The sequence below is a fragment of the Sturnira hondurensis genome, unplaced genomic scaffold (genome assembly GCF_014824575.4).
Source record: "Sturnira hondurensis isolate 20B ecotype Veracruz unplaced genomic scaffold, ASM1482457v3 Scaffold0014384, whole genome shotgun sequence".
NCBI classification, from domain to species: domain Eukaryota; kingdom Metazoa; phylum Chordata; class Mammalia; order Chiroptera; family Phyllostomidae; genus Sturnira; species Sturnira hondurensis.
In genome coordinates this window covers 27511682-27524085 of record NW_028087015.1, presented here as the reverse complement: position 1 = coordinate 27524085, position 12404 = coordinate 27511682, and the positions used below count along the sequence as shown (strand labels likewise).

General features: G+C 39.1%; 1 protein-coding gene across 2 annotated transcripts in view; it reads right to left on the bottom strand.

Annotated features, from left to right (window-relative positions):
- SRGAP1 (SLIT-ROBO Rho GTPase activating protein 1) overlaps window positions 1–12404 on the bottom strand; it is a 267456-nt gene that overhangs the window by 27120 nt on the left and 227932 nt on the right. The window lies entirely within an intron of this gene.

The window sequence follows — 12404 nt, the reverse complement described above, 5'->3', positions numbered from 1 at the left end:
AACATCTCCTACTCTTTTCCAGCCGCTTATAGAGCCATATAAGGGTTATAGTTTAAACCATGTAACAACATGAAACTCCTGCCATTGTTTACTGAGGATCTGAGAGTATTTCAAGAGTTAAGTGTGTTGTTTCTCTAAGCTAATCCTCAGTGTTAAGGTTATGGTCAACTATCATCCAAAGCGTCTGTCCCAGCAGCTGAAAACCACCTTTGAGGTCTTAAAGAAAAAAAAGAAAAGGAAAAAGAAAGAAGGCAAAAGGAAGCAGTTTTAATGCATTACTGATCTTTAATCTTTGTCAAATCCCATAGGGTGCAAGTTATTTTCAGGCTAGAAGAGGACACAGGCACTGCTTTCAAGGGGCTTAATGTGATTTCAAGGTCTTCTCGTTTCTTTCTGTCAGTTCTAAGTTTAGTTCCCCAATCCCATAAAGACAGTTTCAAATTTTATTTTAAAAGGATTGGGGCAACAAATATTGACATAGCAATTCCATACCACCATTGTTCCTAATAGCCAGGAGGTAGAATAGCCTATATGTTCACTGATAGACGGATGGAATATATACTTGATAAAATATTATTCAGCCTTACAAAGAGGAATGGCATTCTTATATACACTACAAACTGAGTAAACCTTGAAGACATTATGCTAAGTAAAATAAGCCAGACACAAAAAGATAAGTATTGTATGATTCCACTTATACAATGAGTCTAGAATAAATTCATAGAGACAGAAAACAGAGATTAGGAGGAGAAACAGATAGTTTTTGATTAATGGATACAAAGTTTCAGTCTGGGATAATGAAAAATGTGTGGAGATGAATGGTTTAAGGCCCCTACACTGTACATTAAAAACAGTTAATATGATACATTTTTATGTCACGTGTATTTTACCACAATTAAAAAGAAAGGATTGGGAAAGGGTGCTATGAGATGCAAATGAAAGATTCAGGAGAGAAGAGCAACAGGAATGAAAACCACATGACACCAAAGACGAGCTAAAGTTACGTGAGTCAGGCACACACTCTGCACCTGCAGTAAACACAAATCAAAGCAAACCAGAGTGTCTGGGGTTTCTGAATTAGTAGCTACTCTCTCTGTCGCAAAGACGTCAGACCACGTGGCTGTGAGCAGGACTCAGGCATTCCCTGACTGGTTGCTCAACAGGCTTGCAGGGTGCACCCCTCAGCAGCCTTACTCTGGCACAAATGACTCATTTAGTCTCCAGAGTCCAGGCTGCTAAGGACACTCTGATTAATGAGCATTCCTAGCTGGCTGTGAGTGGGGCAATGCAGGTCTTTCATCATTTTAAGCTGCATGAAAAGATGGACCTTTTCTTCCCTCCAGGAAAGTTGTCAGTGAGGAAAACCAGTGTTTCACCTGAATTTCCTTTATGCTGGGCTTTGTTGCCACGATTCAGATCTTACGTAATTAGGTAAAAGTAGCACTCATCCAATCCTGGTCACATGCTCTAAGCTCTGCAGGCTAATTTATGTTCCTTTTCTAGCACGGCAAGGTTCCCATGTCAAAATCCCAACTTCCCAGCATGGGGGTCTGACAGCTCTGTGTAGATGCATGTGAAAGATTCCCCACAAAGCACAAGATACTTCAGAAAATGGCAGAAAGTTCAAATGGCCTTTACTGGGAAGTACTAGTCCTTCTGTGGCACTACTTGCATAAATATTGGCTTGTCAGAAGACGAATAATAAGTCACAAGATGCAAATTTAACCTCAGGTATGAATGAAGACAGAGAAGGAAATCAATGGCCACCTTTAAAATGGCTTATTTAAGAGCTAGCACACAAATATTTCTGAGCTCTACAGCCCCCAAAGCAGCATTTGAGGTGAATTTAATAGGTTGAGGCAGTTAGGTTCATTGTTAGGTTCTAACAATATCAAGGAATTAAATAATTTGTATGTGTAATAATGAGAAAAACAAAGAGCTGTCCTAGTACATCTATCTGGATGGATCCTAGCCTAGTCTTGAGATGAGATACCAGCTGCTGTTCCAGATAAGGAAGGAAACGCTAGCAACTCTCACTAACTATTAGTAGATTGACTTCTGTGAATTAAGCCATTGTGTTCTTTCCTAGTTAATTAGTAACACTGTAAAAGTATATACATAATGTTTCTCCTTCTACTAAATTATCATGTTAGAGTAAGTGAAGAAACTGAGTCTTAGCCTAGGAAGCTTTATCTATTCAGTTCAGATACTAAGCCTAGAAAACATTACTAAGCATAAAAGAAAATTATTATAATGCATCAAACAAATTTAGAGTTCAGAGAGAAAACCGCCATGTTTGCAATGAAGCTGAAATAATTTTTAGTAACAAAAAATACACTAGAGTACTAGAAAAAGAATTCAAAAGCTTTTTTAATGAAAAAATTAAAATGAGCAAATAGATTTATGTACTAAGAGACTCATCCTAGTATTTTATATCATTGTAAAATCACTGAAAACAATCTAAGTTCTAAAACTAGGGAATTTGTTAAATATAATAAAAAATATTATATAGCAACTGAAATCTATATTTTGAAAATACTTACTTACATGGGAAAACATTAATATTAAATTTAAAAAGTGGTTTAAAAAGAGCAAATATAGTATGATAAAGCTTTTTAATGACAGATTTCTTGAAATATAATTTATATATCATATAACTCACACATTTAAAGTGTACAATTCAAAAAATCCAAGAGGGCAGAGGAGTGAGTGGAAGCTACATTAACCATTCCCAGGACCAAACAAGTTACAACTAAATTGTAGAGCAATCACCCTGAATAACCAACTGAACACTAGCTGGGAGAGGCCAGACAGAGAGAATGTACAGGAGCTGGGAGAGGCCTGGCTGAGCTCTCACAGGCAGTAGCTGAAGTTCCAGGGGGAATTTCAGCAGCCAGGGTGGGAGGTTCCCCCTGGGAAATGTGGGTCTAAACTCCAACCTGGGCTCCCCAGCCTACAGCACCAGAGCCATAAAGGAACCCAGATAACATCCAGTAATAAAAAGCAGCAGAATTTCTGTTTGCCAGGGAGAGATGGCTGGAGACACTGAGAGCATCTTAAAAGGCCACTGCACAAAATTTCATTTTCAGCCACTTACTCTGGGCTCCTGCAAGGGAAGACAGAGTGGACTAGAGACACTTGAGGAGAGTATGGGGTTGGTGACTCTGGAGAGAGAACTGAAGGAACAGCCAGCAGGATTCCCGTCCTGACTCATTTCCCACACTGCAGAAGCCATCTTTCTCAGGCAGAGCCCTCCCCTCCAAGTGGTATCAGCCTGAAGGGAAACAATAGCCCTGCCTGCAGGAATTATTCTGCCTTGTGATGCTTACGCCATGTTGTTGATTACAACGTAAGGCTATATTTCTGATCAGTTTAATAATTAAGACTAAAAATACAAAGAAGCAGCCAAATGAGAAAACAAAGAAACAAGCCCCAAATAAAAGAACAAGAGAATTCTCCAGAAGAAGAACTAGATGAAATGGAGGCAAGCAATGTATCAGATAGAGAGTTTAGAGTAATGATTATAAGGAGAATCAACAGCATGAAAAAAGACAGAAACCATAAGAAATGACCAGTCAGAAATAGAGAATGATATCTGAAATAAAAAACATATTGGAAGGAATAAACAGTAGGTCAGATGAAGCAGAGGATTGCAACAGGGTTTTGGAAGACAAGGTAGAGAAAAGCACCCAGGCAGAGAAGCAAAAAGAAAAAAGAATTTAAAAAGTGAGGAAAGCTTAAGAAACATTTTGGACAACATGAAGCATAACAACATCCACATCATGGGAATACCAGAAGGAGAAGATAATAAACAAGGATCGAGAACCTATTTCAAGAAATAATGATAGAAAACTTCCCTAATCTGGTGAAGGAAAAAGACATACAAGTCCAGGAAGTTCAGAGAGTCCCAAACAAGTCTGACCCAAAGAGACCCAGACACATCATAATTAAAATGACAAGGCTTAAAGACAAGGAAAGAATCCTAGAAGCTGTAAGAGAAAAGCAGGCAGTTACCTACAAGGGAACATCAATTAGACTGTCAAGCTGATTTCTCAACAGAAACATTTCAGGACAGAAGGGAGTGATGTGAAATATTCAAGGTCATGAAAAGTAAGGACCTACAACCAATGCTACTTTACCCAGCAAGCCTATCATTTAAAATTCAAAGAGAAATAAGGAGTTTCCCAGATGAGAAAAAGCTAAAGGAGTTTGTTAGCAACAAATTTCAAAGGGCTTGCTTTAAGAAGAAGAAAAAGAGAAAGGAAAAAAAAGACAATAGTCAAACAACAAAATGGCATTAAATATGTATCTATCAATATAGATATTGATATAACGAATATATTGATATAATGAATATATCAATATAATGAATTCATTATATATCAATATAATGAATATAACAAATATATTCTCTGACCACAATGCTATGAAACTAGAAATAAATCACAAGAACACTGAAAAACACATGCAGATATGGAAGCTAAATAATGTTATTAAAAAATGAATGGGTCAACAATGAGATCAAGAAATCAAAAGAGGACTTCTGGCCAAGATGGAGGCATAGGTAGGTACACTTTGCCTCCTTGCACAACCAAAAGAAGAACAACAAATTTAAAAACAAACTATAACCAGAACTGCCAGAAAATTGAACTGCTTTAAAGTCCAACAACCAAGGAGTTAAAGAAGAAACATTCATGCAGACAGGTAGGAGTGGCGGAGATGGGCAGCAGGGGTGAAGAGGACATGTAGCAGGTGGCAGCTGGAGGACCAGACCAGGGTCCAGCTGCAATGCTGAGGCTGGCAGACTGGATGGTCCCACGTTTGTGCAGGAACAACTGGGGAGTGGGACAGACCACGCAACCCAGGGTTCAGGTGTGGGGAAATAAAGCCTCAAAACCTCTGACAGAAAAAACCTGTGGGGGTTGAGGTGGCAGGAGAAACTCCCAGCCTCACAGGAGAGTTCATTGCAGAGGCCCATGGGGTCTTAGAACACACACAAAATCACCCTGCTGGGAATCAGCACCAGAAGGGTCCAATGCTTCTTGTGGGTAGTAGGGGAAGTGACTGAAAGCTGACTGAGAGCTGAGCAAGCAGCATTGTTCCCTCTCGGACTCCTCCCCCACAAACAGGGCAACAACACAGTGATATGAGTTACCTTGAAAGAAATAAAAATGAGCCCTGGCTGGTGTAGCTCAGTGGATTGAGCGTGGGCTTGCGAACCACATGATCGTGGTGAATTTCCCAGTCAGGGCACATGCCTGGGTTGCAGGCCAGTTCCCAGCAGGGGACTCGAGAGGCAACCATACACTGATATTTCTCTCCTTCTCTCCTTCCCTTCCCCTCTAAAGATAAATAAATAAAATCTTTAAAAAAAAGAAATAAAAATGAGGACACAACAATCCCAAATCAGGGGATACTGAGAAAACAATCGTAAGAGGGAAATTCATAGCATTACAGGCATATAGCCAAAAAAAAAAAGTTCAAATGAACAATCTAACTTCACATTTAAGGGAACTTAAAAAGGAATAACAATCTCCAAAGTGAACAGAAGGAAGGAAATAACAAAGAGCAGAAATAAATGAAATAGAGTCTAAAGAAATGATACAAAGGAACAATGAATCCAAGAGCTGCTTCTCTGAAAAGATAAACAAGACTGAGAAACCTTTACCTGGACTCATCAAGAAAAAAAGAGAAAGGATCCAAATAAATAAAATCAGAAACAAAAGAGGAGAAATAGTAATCAACACCACAGAAATACAAAGGACTGTAAGAAAATATTGTGAATAACCATATGCCATCACTAGACAACCTGGACAAAGTGGATAATTCCTAGAAACATACAATCTTCCAAAACTAAATCAGGAAAAATAAGAGAATCTGAATAGCCAGATTGTAACTAGTGAAACTGAAGCAATAATTTAAAAAAACCCTCAACAGCAAAAGCTCAGGACTGGATGGCCTCACAGGTAAATTATACCTAACATTCCAAGAGGAAATAACATGTCTCCTTTTCAAACGATTTCACAAAATTCAGGAGGAGGGAAGGCTCCCAAACTCATTTTATGAGGCCAGCATTATCCTAATTCCAAAACTAGATAAAGACATCACAAAGAAAAAAATTTAGGCCAATATCCCTCATCAACACAGATGCTAAAATTCTCTACAAAATATTAGTAAACTGAATACGGCAATGCATCAAAGAGATCATACACCACAATCAAGTGGGATTTATTCTGGGAATGCAAGGTTGGTACAACATTTGTAAATCAATAACTGATAAAAAATGAGCAAAGGATCTGAATAGATACTTCTCCAAAGAGGACATACAGATGGCCAACAGACATATGAAAAGATGTTCAATATCACTAATCATCAGAGAAATGCAAATTAAGACCACAATGAGATATCATCTCACACCTGTTATAATGGCTGTCATCAATAAATCAAACAAGTGCTGGCGAAGATGTGGAGAAAGGGGAGCCCTCTTGCACGGTTGGTGGGAATGCAAAAGTGGTGCAGCTGATATGGAAAACAGTATGGAGATACCTCAAAAAATTAAGAATGAACCTGCCTTTTGACCCAGCAACTATATTCCTGGGAATATATCCAAAGGAACCCAAAACACTAAGTCAAAGGAACATAAGCACTCCTATGTTCATTGCAGCATTATTTATAACTGCCAAGATATGGAAGTAGCCTGAGTGTCCATCAGAAGATGAGTGGATAAAACAACCAAGGGACATTTATACAATGGAATACTACTTGGCTGTAAAAAAATGAGAAAATTTTACCCTTGCGACAGTATGAATGGGCCTAGAGAAAATTATGCTGAGGGAAATAAGCCAGTCAGAGAAAGACAAATATCACATGATTTCACTCATATGTGGAATCTAATGAACAAACTGAACTAACAAGGAAAATGGGGACAGACTCATTGATGGAGAATAGGATGAGAGCTGGTGGTTAGGGGTGGAGGGATTGAGCAATAAAGAAAAAGGGCTCATGGACACAAACAAAAGTGTGGTCATTGCTGGGGGAAGGGGGCATATGAGGACTAAGTAACAGAAATAAATTCAATAAAGATTAAATTTTTAAAAAGTGTACAATTCAATGGTTTTAAAATATTGACAGGTGATTAATCATTACCTCAATCAATTTTAGAACATCTGAAGACCTCAGAAAGAAATCTCACATCCATTAGCAGCCATTTGACATGATACAATTTTTATTAAAAGTATGTGATTGTAGTATATACATATAATGGAATATTATTTGGCAATAAAACAAAGTACTAATAAGTGCTACAACATGGAGGAATCATAGGACATTTTGCTAGGTGAATGAAGCCAGTCACAAAAGATGCCATTTTATATAATTTCATTTCTGTGAAATGGCCAGAATAGGTAAATTTACAGATAGAAAATACATTAGTAGTCACCTAGTCCTGAGGTTGGTGGTGGTTATGAGTACACGGGAATTGTTTGCTAAAGGGTTTCTTTCTGGAGTAATGAAAATGTTCTAAAATTGATGGTGGTGATGCATGCATAATCTGTGACTATACTAAGGTAGTCACAGTACCAATGAGTACCAATGAGTACTACTGTACCAATGAGTTGTATACCTTACTGGATGAACTTTATGATATGAGAATTATATCTCAAGAAGGTGCTTTTAAAAGTGTATAGGTATATGTACAGAAAAAATCTGGAAAGACATTAAAAAGCTGAACATTATCTTTGTGTAGAGGAATTATAGGTGATTTGTTTTTCTAGTTTATTTTCTAATTTTTCTACAGTGATCACATATTAACTGTACAATAAACAGATGCTTTTTTAAAAGCACTGATTACCTGAATTATTACTTTTTAGGTATGATAATGGTGTTGTGGCTATGTTGTACATATGAAAAAAGAGAACAGAATCCTCATCTTGCAGAGATATATACCTACAGGCGAAGTGATGTGATGTCAGAGGGATGAAAGGGTACAGGTGGGATAATTTTGTCTAAGAAATGAAAACTGTTAAAGCTAGGTGACAATTTATACTGGGGTTCATTATTTTTTTTCTGTATTCTTTTATAAATGTTTGAAATTCTCTATAATAAAAAATTAAAAAAAAAAGGTCAATTCTGAGCACAATGGACAGTACAGTTCTACTTCGGTTTAAAAGAAAGTTGAGCCCTGGCTGGTGTAGCTCAGTGGATTGAGCGCAGGCCTGCGAACCAGACAATTGCGGTTCGATCCCTAGTCAGGGCACATGCCTGGGTTGCAGGCTAGTTCCCAGCAGGGGACGCACGAGAGGCAACCACACATTGATGTTTCTCTCCCTCTCTCCTTCCCTTCCCCTCTAAAAATAAATGAATAAAATCTTTAAAAAAATAAAAATAAAAGAAAGTTGAGTGTGCACACGAGTAGAAAAAGAGCAGAAGAAAATGTAACAAAGTGCATACCCACCAACGATTCTCTTTGGGAAGAGGCATGATGCACAAATGGTATTTTCATCTATGTGCTTTTCTTTGTGTATTTTTCAAATATTCTACAATGACCATGTTGATTTTGTGATAGGTAAAAAAAATCATCCCCTAAAAGTGTTTCCTCATGTTCAGAGCAGTCACCTAAATAACAACACATAACGTTAAGGTGAAGTGCAGCCCTGGCTGGTGTAGCTCAGTAGATTGAATACCGGACTGGGAAGCAGAGGGTCGTTGGTTCGATTCCCAGCCAGGGCACATGCCTGGGTTGCACGCCAGGTTCCCTGGTGTGGAGGGCAGAAGAGGCAACCACACATTGATGTTTCTCTCCTTCTCTTTCTCTATCCCTTCCTCTCTGTCTCAAAATAAAAATAAATTAATAAAATCTTTAAAGAAAAAAACAAAAACGTAAGGTGAAGTGCAAATGGTTCATCTGGGCTGAAAGCCCTCAGCCCTCAGCCAGCGGGGAGAGACCGTGAACTGCTTGAGTAGCTCTCCTAAGCAAGTCACTTGGACTTCTGCCCTAGGCAGTCTCAGAGCCACAATTTACAGACACTCCAGAAGCTGCCCAGACTGTGTGGGCACAACCATTCACAAAACCATTCACAAGGTGGATGGTTTAAAAGAAAAAGTCAACCCTTGGGTGAGGAACTGAGATACCACCAAGTTTGCCACTTCAAATTTAGACTGCATTTGAGTTCACCAGGCCTTCGGATAAGCAATTTTTAAAAAGAAATTTGCAGTGAACTGGAAAATGAATAGTGCACATTGAAAGAAAAAGAAAGAGAACACTAAGACCAATTGTCTTCTACTATCAATACATATACTGCCAGCTTTTAGCCTTTTAAATACAAAAATCAAGTCTTTGAATCTAAAGTTTTGTACATTATAGGCAACTAATCAATCATTCAAACCATCCAAAGTATGTAATATCAATGAGAGAATATAATGATGAAGGACATATACCATTTTCAAAGATTTTATTAAAAATCCAGGAAAATTATAGACACAACACGGTCATATCAGTAAGAAAAAATGCTTACCTAGAGATGCCAGTAACAGCCAGAATGTCCCTCTTCCCAAGAGATTAGATTTTGGAAGAAAAGGCCATGTGATATATAGAGCCATCACATGTTCTTGAAACTACCCTATGCTGCAAAACTGTGTACTAAAAATAAGAGAACTCACAGGTAAACGTAGGGTTGGGACAGACTGCTGGACGCCTATAAAAGTGTAACTAGAGCACTGACAAAAACATTAGCAACACAGCTTACATTACTAGCACAGTGAAATCCCTGCTGGTGTGTGCACCTAGCGTCCTCATCAGCCCCAAGGCCCAGGGCTCCTGCCTCTTTGGGATGGAGGTCCTGAAGGGTTTTCGTTTCCAATGGAGACTATTTCCATAACGTTTAACCTGAGGATTATTAATCCATTGAATTTCACTGATTCCCCCCATTGTTTTAGTTAACACAGGGATAAATGTCTTTGCAGCTTCTTTGTTTGCACTTGCAAAGTTTCAGGTAAGGCATTGCTGGCATGAAAGAAAGATATTTCTGGAGATTTCCCATTTTTTCTTTAAGTCTTTGTAGATTGCTAAACCTAACTCTTTAACTGTGGGTAACTTGTCTTTGTTACAAAACATTTAATATGCCGGACAAAGTCATGCTGGAACCAACACAACTTTTGGACTATACTAACATCATTTCCAAATGCATGAAGTAATGTAAAAAAAAAACCCCACATGTTTAGCGTAATGGACAAACTGGTAAGTGGCTAACCCAGGTATTGGCATCCGTGACCCAAGTTTATAGTAGGAGTAGTTGTAACAGCTGCAATGATGACAGCTAGTAACACTTATTGAGGCTTACTATGTGCCAGGCATGGACTGTCTCATTCATTCTTCACACAGACTCTATGAAGTAGATAAAGAAACAGATATTTAGTAAGATATAAACAGATATTAGTCTCTGTCCAAGATCACAAAGCTGGTAAGTGGTAAATGTAGGATTTGAACCTAGATGTATCTGGCTCAATGGCTTCAGCTTTTAATAACCACAATGAAATAGTATTTCTCATCCAACAAAACTGTGAAACAATTTTACAATAGTAACTGACAATGTAGCCCAATGTTCTTTATCTGGTTGGTACATGTATAAACACTGATACGCTGTATGTACCTAGAAGACCTCTAAGCATTGTAGAGTGCTTATTATTTTTCCAGATTTCAGCTTCCTGGATGGGATGTGAGGGAAATCTTTGGACATCGCTAGAGGAGAATTCCAGAAGTGTGATACCTCCTTTGCAGTTCTTTCCAGCTGGGTCAGAGGCCCACTGAGATGACTCAGATTAGGCAAGGGCCTTGGAATGGACACAGACACACTTCTGAAATCCAAACAAGACATCAGACTGTATGGGGTGGGCGTGAAGGTAATTATGACCAGGGAATTCATACCCAGCAAGAGCCAGACGTTTGGTATGGGTGCCAACAAAAGAATTTTGGTGAAATTTTGACTCTTCATTACATTTACATTTGATTTAATAACCATGAATTATGCACGTACTATGTGCCTGGAATTTAACTATGCCAAGTGTTGAAACTACAAAACTGAATACTTCATCAAAACCCCATGGGCCTATGGATGGAGCTTAATTACAGGCGTTTCACTGAACAAACTGCTGGGCACTTTTCTTGGCACTTTCTATACATTAACTCATTTAATTCTCACAACCCTATTGATACACATGAGCTAATATTCCCCCTGTTTTATAGCTCATGAAATGGAGGTGCTGAGAGATTAAGAAACTTGCCTGAAGTCACACAGCTGGTGAGCAGCTTGGACCCAGGATTTCTTCCTAGGCTGTTTGAGTCCAGAGCCTGTATTCTTAACCTTTCCTCTGAACTCGCTCTAGCAGAGGGCAACAGTGGGGTTAAAAAAAACTGTGATGTGGGGGGATAAGAAAAAGTATAGACATAGGTACACAGTGGAACATTCACAGAGTGGACAAGGACTAATTCTGCTTCGGGGAGGATGGTATTCTGGGGGAGCAGTTCACAGAACAGAATTCTTACTCTAGATCAGATAGAAGAGGGATCTATTTGGTCTCCTTTCACATCCGTGCATTCATCTCCTGCCGCCCCTTCCTGGTTTACTTTGTATTTCAACAATAGCAAGCTGCGAGCATACCGTTTCCCACTTCTATGCCTTTGCCGTTTCATCTGCTGCAGACGCCCTGGCAGATGTCAATGGCGACAGGTGAAACTGGGCGAAGTTGTGGAGGTGGGAAATGGCCCAGAACGCTTGCAGTTTGCCACTGCTGAAATATAATGTAAACTGGGCAGGGGTGGCAGGAGATAAATGCACAGAAGTAGAAAGAGATCGGAGAGAGAAAGAGTTCTATTCTAGGATCTGTCTGTACTAAGGAGGTTGTTTTTAGGAGGGCAACATTGAAATAGGTTTTAAACAGTGGTAGAACCCACCTGGTCTTCCCAAAGCTAGCTGCAGCATGAAACATGGAATGATGTGTGTGGGGGGGGACTTAGGGCAAAACCGAGAAGAGACCATAACAACAGTTTCAGGGAGAAAATGGTGGTGAGAATGGGGAAGGAGGGCTGAGCAGAGATTTTCTGAGGCAAAGTCAATAGTAATTGTTGATTAGGTGTGAAGTTGGAAAGCTGGAGTAGGAGGTTTCCTTATTAAAATAAAGCTTGATTCTAATGAAAGTCCTCACTGAGTGATGTGAGTCAGCTTTAGACCCTTGCCTGGGAAAGTGGTCTTAAAGGAACACTGCATTTTCAGATGTGTGGAACGAAACCGCAGTTAACACCTAACTGATAAGGTAGGTAGAATATTGCTGATACTCTTCGCCGTCCCTCCTGTAGTGTCTAAAGCCCCCATTGAGGGACACAGCAGTGCTTTGCTCGCTGATGACTATTG